Below are 7,575 nucleotides of genomic sequence, written 5' to 3'. Positions count from 1 at the left end.
GTATGTATGTCTTCTTTGGAGAAATGTCTATTCAGGTCCTTTGCCAATTTTAACGTTGGTTTATTTATTTGTTAGTTACTGACTTGTAAGAGTTCCTTACATATTTTGGATATTAGCCCTTTATCAGATATATGGTTTGCAATCATTTTCTACCATTCTGTAGGTTGCCTTTTCATTTTAGTGATTGTTTCCTTTGCTGTGCAGAAGTGCTTTAGTTTGATGTAGTCCCACTTGTCTATTTCTGCTTTTGTTGCCTGTGCTTTTAGTGTCGTATTAAAAAATTGTTTCCAAGATCAATGTCAAGGAACATTGCCCCTATGTTTCCTTCTCAGAGTTTTATGATTTCAGGTCTTATGATTAAGCCTTTAATCCATTTTGAGTTGATTTTTGTGTATGGTGTAAGATAAGGGTCCAATTCATTCTTCTGATTGTAGATCTCCAGTTCCCAACATCATTTAGTGAAGAGACCATTCTTTCTCTGTTGTATATTCTTGGTACCCTTGTCAAAGATCAATTGACCATATATGTGTGAATTTATTTCTGGACTCTATTCTGTTCCATTGGTCTATATGTTTATTTTTATGTCAGAACTACATACTATTTTCATTGTTATAGCTTTGTAATATAATTTGAAATCAGGAAGTATGATGCCTCCAGTTTTGTTCTTCTTGCTCCAGATTGCTTTGTCTATTTGGGGTCTTTTTTTGGTTTCATATGAATTTTAAGAGTGTTTTTTCTTTTAAAAAAAGTGTTTTTTCTTTTTCTAAAAATTACTTTTTTAATGTTTATTTTTATTTTTGAGAAAGAGAGAGTGAAAGCAGGGGAGGGATGGAGAGAGAGGGAGACACAGAATCCAAAGCAGGCTCCAGGCTCTGAGCTGTCAGCACAGAACCCGATGCAGGGCTTGAACTCACAGACCGTTAGATCATGACCCGAGCCTAAGTTGGACACCCAACTGACTGAGTCACCCAGGCTCCCCTAAGAGTGTTTTTTCTAATTATGTGAAAAAATGCCATTGGAATTTTGATAGTGATTGCTTTAAATCTGTACATTGCTTTGGGTGGTATGGACATTTTAACAATATTAATTCTTCTAATCCACGAACATGGGTTATCTTTCCATTTATTTGTGTTGTCTTCAACTTCTTTCATTAATGTTCTATAGTTTTCACTGTACATCTTTCACCTCCTTTATTAAATTCAATCCTAAGTATTTTGTTGTTTTGATGTGATTGTAAGTGGGGATTATTTATTTATTTTCTTTTTTGGATGGTGTATTGTTAGTGTGTAGAAATGCAACAAATTTTTTAGTGTTGATTTTGTATCTTGCAATGTTACTGAATTCATTTATTAGTTCTAACAGTTTTTTGGGGGAGTCTTTAGGGGATAATTTTACTGCTTCCTTTATGATTTGGATGCCTTTTGTTTCTTTTTCTTGCCTAATTGCTCTGGACTTTCAGTATTATGTTGAAAGAAATGGTAAGAGTGGGCATCTTCGTCTTGTTGTTGTTTGTTTCTGATCTTAGAGAAAAGCTTTCAACCTTTCACCATTAAGCATGATACTAGCTGTGGGCTTGTCATAGATCACCTTTATTATGTTGAGGTACATTCCTTCTACACATATTTTATTGAGATTTTTTTTTTATCATGAAAGGATGTTGAATTTTGTCAAATGATTTTTATGCATCTATTGAGATTATCATATGATTTTAATCTTTCATTCTGTGGGTATGGTGTATCACACTGATTGATTTGCAGATGTTGAACTATCCTTGCATCCCAGGGATAAATCCCACTTGATCATGGTGAATGATCCATTTAATGTGCTGTTGAATTTAGTTTGTTAGCATTTTGTTGAGGATTTTTGCATCTATGTTCATTAGAGATATTGGCCTGTAATTTTCTTTTTTTTTTTTTTTTTTATAGTGTTCTTACCTGGCTTTGGTATCAGGAAAATGCTGACATCCTAAAACATTGTTCCTTCCTATTAAATTTTTGGAAGAGTTTAAGTAGGATTGACGTTAATTCTTCTTTAAGTGTTTGGTAAATTCACTAGTGAAACTATCTGGTTCAGGGCTTTTCTGTGTTGGGAGGTTTTTGATTACAGATTTAATCTCTTTACTTATTGATCTGTTCAGACTTTCTATTTCTTCCTGATTCAGTCTTGGTAGGTTGTGCATGTTTAGGAATTTGTCCCTTTGTTCTAGGTTATCCAATTTGTTGGTATATAATTGTTTATAGTGGTCTCTTAATGATCCTTTGTAGGGGCGCCTGGGTGGCGCAGTCGGTTAAGCGTCCGACTTCAGCCAGGTCACGATCTCGCGGTCCGTGAGTTCGAGCCCCGTGTCGGGCTCTGGGCTGATGGCTCAGAGCCTGGAGCCTGTTTCCGATTCTGTGTCTCCCTCTCTCTCTGCCCCTCCCCCGTTCATGCTCTGTCTCTCTCTGTCCCAAAAATAAATAAACGTTGAAAAAAAAATTAAAAAAAAAAAAGATCCTTTGTATTTCTGTAATATCAGTTATAATGTCCCCTCTTTCATTTCTGATTTTGAGTCTTCTTTTTTTTCTGAGTCTTAGCTAAATGTTTGTCAATTTTGTTTATCTCTTCAAAAAACAGCTCTTAGTTTTGTTGATCTTTTCTGTAGTTTTTCTAGTCTTTATTTCATTTATTTCTTCTTTTTAAATATATATTTTGAAGTTTATTTATTTTGAGAGAGAGAGGGAGAGAGAGAGCACAGGGAAGGGGAAGAAATAAATGGAGGGAGAGAGAATTCCAAGCAGGCTCTGTGCCTCCAGCACAGAGCCCAATACATGGCTCGAACTCCCAAACCATGAGATCATGACCTGAGCTGAGAGTAAGAGTCGAATGGTTAACTGACTGAACCACCCAGGTGCCCCATATTTATTTCTGTTCTAATCTTTTAAAAAAAATTTTTTTATGTTTATTTATTTTTGAGAGAGAGGGAGAGACAGAGCATGAGCAGGGGAGGGGCAGAGAGAGAGGGAGACACAGAATCCAAAACAGGCTCCAGGCTCTGAGCTGTCAACACAGAGCCCAACGTGGGGCTTGAACTCACAAACTGAGAGATCATGACCTGAGCTGAAGTTGGATGCTCAGCCGACTGAGCCACCCAGGCACCGCTGTTCTAATCTTTATTATTTCCTTCCTTCTACTAACTTTGGACTTATTTTTATAATTCCTAGAGATACAGAGTTAGGTTGTTTATTTGCGATCTTTTTTCTTAACGTAGGTGTTTATTGCTAAAAGCTTCCTTCTTACAACTGCTTTTGTTGCATATAATAAGCTTTTTAATACTATTTCCAGTTTTGTTTATCTCAAGATATTTTTAAAGAATATTTTATTTTTAGGGGCGCCTGGGTGGCTCAGCTGGTTGAGCATCCAACTCTCGATTTTGGCTCAGGTCATGATCTCACAGTTTGTGAGTTTGAGCCCTGCATCAGGCTCCGCACTGAGCGTGGTGCCTGCTTGAGATTCTCCTCCTGACTCTGCCCCTTTCCACCTTTCATGTGCGCTCTCTCTCTAAAAAAATATATTTTAAAGTAATCTCTACACCCAACATGGGGCTTGAACTTACAACCCCAAGATCAAATGACATGCTCCACTGACTGAGCCAGCCACACGCTCCTCAAGATATTTTTTGATTTATTCTTTGACCCATTGGTTGTTCAGGAGTGTGTTGCTTAATTTCCAATTATCTTCCTGTTATTGATTTCTAGTTTCATACCACCGTGGTTGGAAAAGATACTTGATATAATTTCAATCTTCTTAAATTTGTTAAGATTTGTTTTGTATCCAACATATGCTCTATCCTGGAGAATGTTCCATGTGTGCTTGAGAAGAATGTGTGTTTTGCTGCTGTTGGGTAAAATGTTCTGTATATGTCTGTTAGGTCCATTTTGTCTAAAGTAAAATTCAAGTCCAGTGTTTCCTTACTGATTTTTTATGTCTAGATAATTATCCATTGTTTAAAGTGGAGCCTCTAAATCCCTTTTTGTATTATAATTTCCTTTGTTCTTCATTTCTTTATATGGTTTTGAGTTATTTCCTTTTAGCCTAAAAGTTTTCCATTAGTATTTCTTGTATTTCAGGTCCACTAGGAACAAATTCTCTCACTCTTTATCTGAGATTGTTTTTATTTTTTTTCTAACTTGAAAATAAATACACTCACAATCCATAGAGTTACATTCCCTTTACCACCCCCACAACCTTGGGAGTGCCCAAGGAACTCAATGAGTCTTAAATGTCACAATGTAGGGGCGCCTTGGTGGCTCAGTTGGTTAAGCATCCGATTCTTGGTTTCAGCTCAGGTGGTGATCTCATGGTTTGTGGGTTTGAACCCTGCATTGGGCTCCACACTGGTGATTCTGGGCCTCCTTGGGATTCTCTCTCCTTCTCTCTCTGTCCTTCCCCTACTCGTGCTTGTTGCACCCACACGACTCCTGAAACAGAATGCTATGGGCACCAGTGACAGTCACAGCAAAGTTTATTGCAACTAGAGGCAAGGCTGACCGATTGGGACCGACACTCTTGATCAGAGCACGGCCTCGAACAGCCGGGGTACAGAGTTTTTATAGCTGACCACATCTCTTATCATCACCTGGGAACAGAACAAAGAAATAGTTCCCAGATGGGGGTGGAAACAGTTCTGCCATTAAGCCACAACCAGTTGACCTCCTTGACCCTGCCTCTGGTGCCACTTTGTCCTTGAACTTTTGTTCCCTTGATTGATGAAGCCTAATTTAAAACAAGGCTGTTATCTCAGCCTACAGTGTCAAAACAAAGCTGTTATTTCTCAGGGCTACAGGTTAGCCCTACACTACAATTTAACCCTTACAGTGCTCTCTCTCTCCCTCAAAATAAGTAAATAAACTAAAAAATAAAATAAAATAAAATGTCACAGTGAGGAAGTATCTGCAATGTGAACACAATATATTGTAAAAAGAAAGAAATTCTTTGGTCAAAGTGTCCTCCAGATCTCTGTGTGGTCTTGCTTATTTTTCTGGAACATTCTTTTTCATTATTCTTACTCTAGCCCTAAAGTTCTTTAAAATACACCCATGTTTGAAGAAACTAAGAGGTAAATACGCGCAAGAATGTCTTTATTTTAATTTTATTTTCTGTGGGAAATAAGCTTAGGAATTCCCTGACCTTGCACCGATGGGTTAACAAGGCGTAAAGAAATAGAAAGCCACAGGATGAAAGCATCAAAAATGAGGTAAACAAGATTAGGTATTCAGGGCGGAAACGCCCCCCAATTTAGTATAATAGCAGAAAGCTGCTTGCACAGGAAGGAAGGACGACAATAGGTAAACAGGTAAACAGGGCTATAGACCACAGCTGGCAAGGTTGCCCAGAGTGGAGCTAATTAGCAAAAGAAAAGTGCCTTGTTGGCCCTGAGGTAGCATGCTCTGTCTTGTGCCCTAAGCTAGCTAAGATAAACAGAAATGGAGCCTCATGCCTGCTGTAAACAATTTTCCTGGCACCAGGACTTTGTTTTGTATTGACCCAAACCCCTAACACCGCATATCTTTGAAACCCCCCTTTTCCTTCATGTCTATGAGTTAATTAATGTACACGGTTTCATTGTCTCTCTGTGCACTCCCATCACGCTTGTAAGCCTTCTGATCTTAATAAAAACAGCAAGGACCCTTATTCAGGGATCTCGTCCTCTCCCAGACATTAGCCTCTCTCGCATTTTAATCCTGCGTCTGCTCTCTTGCTGGACCAGAGAGAACTTTAGACCCAGAGTCTACGACAATTTTCAAGTCTAGTTTTCCTGGAAATGGCATTACTGGTTGACAGTTTTTTTCTCTCAACGCTTTGAAAATGTCATCTATTGCATTCTGGCTTTCCATCGAGTCTGCTGAGGTGTCAGCCATTAAGTGAATTGTTGTTCCCTTGTACATGATGGATTGTTTTTCTGCTTTTAAGATTTTTTTGTCTATGGCTTTCAGCAGTTTGACTATGGTGTGTCGTGGTATGGATCCCTTTCTGTTTGTCATATTTGTAGGCTGTTGAACTTCTTGGTTCTGTAGATTAATGTTTTTCATCAAATGGGAGATTTCAGTCATTATTTTTTTCAGTTTTTATTTTCTTCCCCTTTCTTTAACTCCTTTCTTTCTGGGAGTCTCATACACTTAAGCTGTTACACTTGATGGCATCCACCATCAAGTGTATATGCAGCTATGTTAATTTTTATTCAGTTTGTTTTTCTTTCTATTATTTGGATTATGGTACTTTCAATTGGTTTATCTTTGAGTTTGCTGATTCTTTCCTGTTTCATCTCATATTTGCTGTTGAGCCGATCTAGTGAAGTTTTCATGTCAGTTCTTACATTTTTGAAGTCTAGAATTCCCATTTGGTTATTTTATATGGGTTCTACTTCTCCACTGAGATTCTGTATTTGAAGAATTGTCATATTTTTGTTTAATTACTTGAACAGTTTTCTATAATTCTTTGAACATATTCATAATAGGTGCTTTGAAGCTTTTGACTACTAATTTGAATATCTAGACCCTCTCAAAATCAGATTCTCTTGGCTGCTTTCACTAGTAAGTATGGGTCAAACTTTCCATTTTCTTTGTGTCAAGTTGTCAAGTGGTTCCTAAGCAGCAGCACTGTGGCTGCTAGGTTTTGGCTTGCCAAATTTTCATAGATTCAGCTGGTAAGGAAACAATGAGCCCAAATGGATTCAGATAGTTTATAACTTACACAGCCAACAAAAGCAAGATCAGCATAGTGTCAGATCATGTCTCTGGTCTCACAGGATGACACCAAACCAGAAGAACCATATGACAGGTGACACAGGCAGAACACTCTGCCATTGAAGATTCATCTCTAAAATTGCAGCCAAGCATGTTTATAGACTTGTATAGAATTGTGAAGCTGTAACCTGAGGGGAAAAAGGTGGAAAGTTCTGTGCTCAACTGCAACTGGGGAAATAGATGAAAAATGGCTTTCTTGAAGTATCCCACAGGCTACATATGAGAAAATGCCACACAGCAGCTCCATACTAGGATTTCCCCCCTTGCTCTAGGAGAATCACAGGGTGTTCTACCAAGACCCAGGTCAGACTGTAGTCAATTCTTGCCTATGTGGAGATGTGCATGATCATCAGGGTGCACCACAGAATTGCTGTTCCCTTATACTTTGCATGTTTGTGTTTGTTGCTTTTGTTGAAAAATGGATATTTTAGATAATGTGCAACTTTTTGGCTTCTGAGCTTTTCTGTTTGTTTTGTTTTGCTCTGTTTTAGTAACTTTTGTGGACCTAAACTGTGGAATTTGTCACTCCCACAATCAGTCTGTCTCATGGAGTACAGCTGCTGTTTTCTCTCTTCAGATTTAAAAAATTCTTCTTTTTTCATTTTAGAGAGAGAGAGCATAAGTGGGGGAGAGGGGAGAGAGACAGAGAGAGAGAGAGAGAGAGAGAGAGAGAGAATCTTAAGCAGGCTCCACGCCAAGTGGAGCACTCTAGCCCAATGCAGGGCTAGATCCCACATCCCAGGACCCTGGGAGCATGACCTGAGCCAAAATCAACAGTTGGATGCTCAACTGA

Source organism: Lynx rufus, unplaced genomic scaffold (genome assembly GCF_022079265.1).
Source record: "Lynx rufus isolate CCGP_SWC_20201006 ecotype Redwood Valley unplaced genomic scaffold, mLynRuf1.p SCAF_49, whole genome shotgun sequence".
In the NCBI taxonomy this organism is placed as follows: domain Eukaryota; kingdom Metazoa; phylum Chordata; class Mammalia; order Carnivora; family Felidae; genus Lynx; species Lynx rufus.
Note: the sequence above shows the minus strand (reverse complement) of the source record.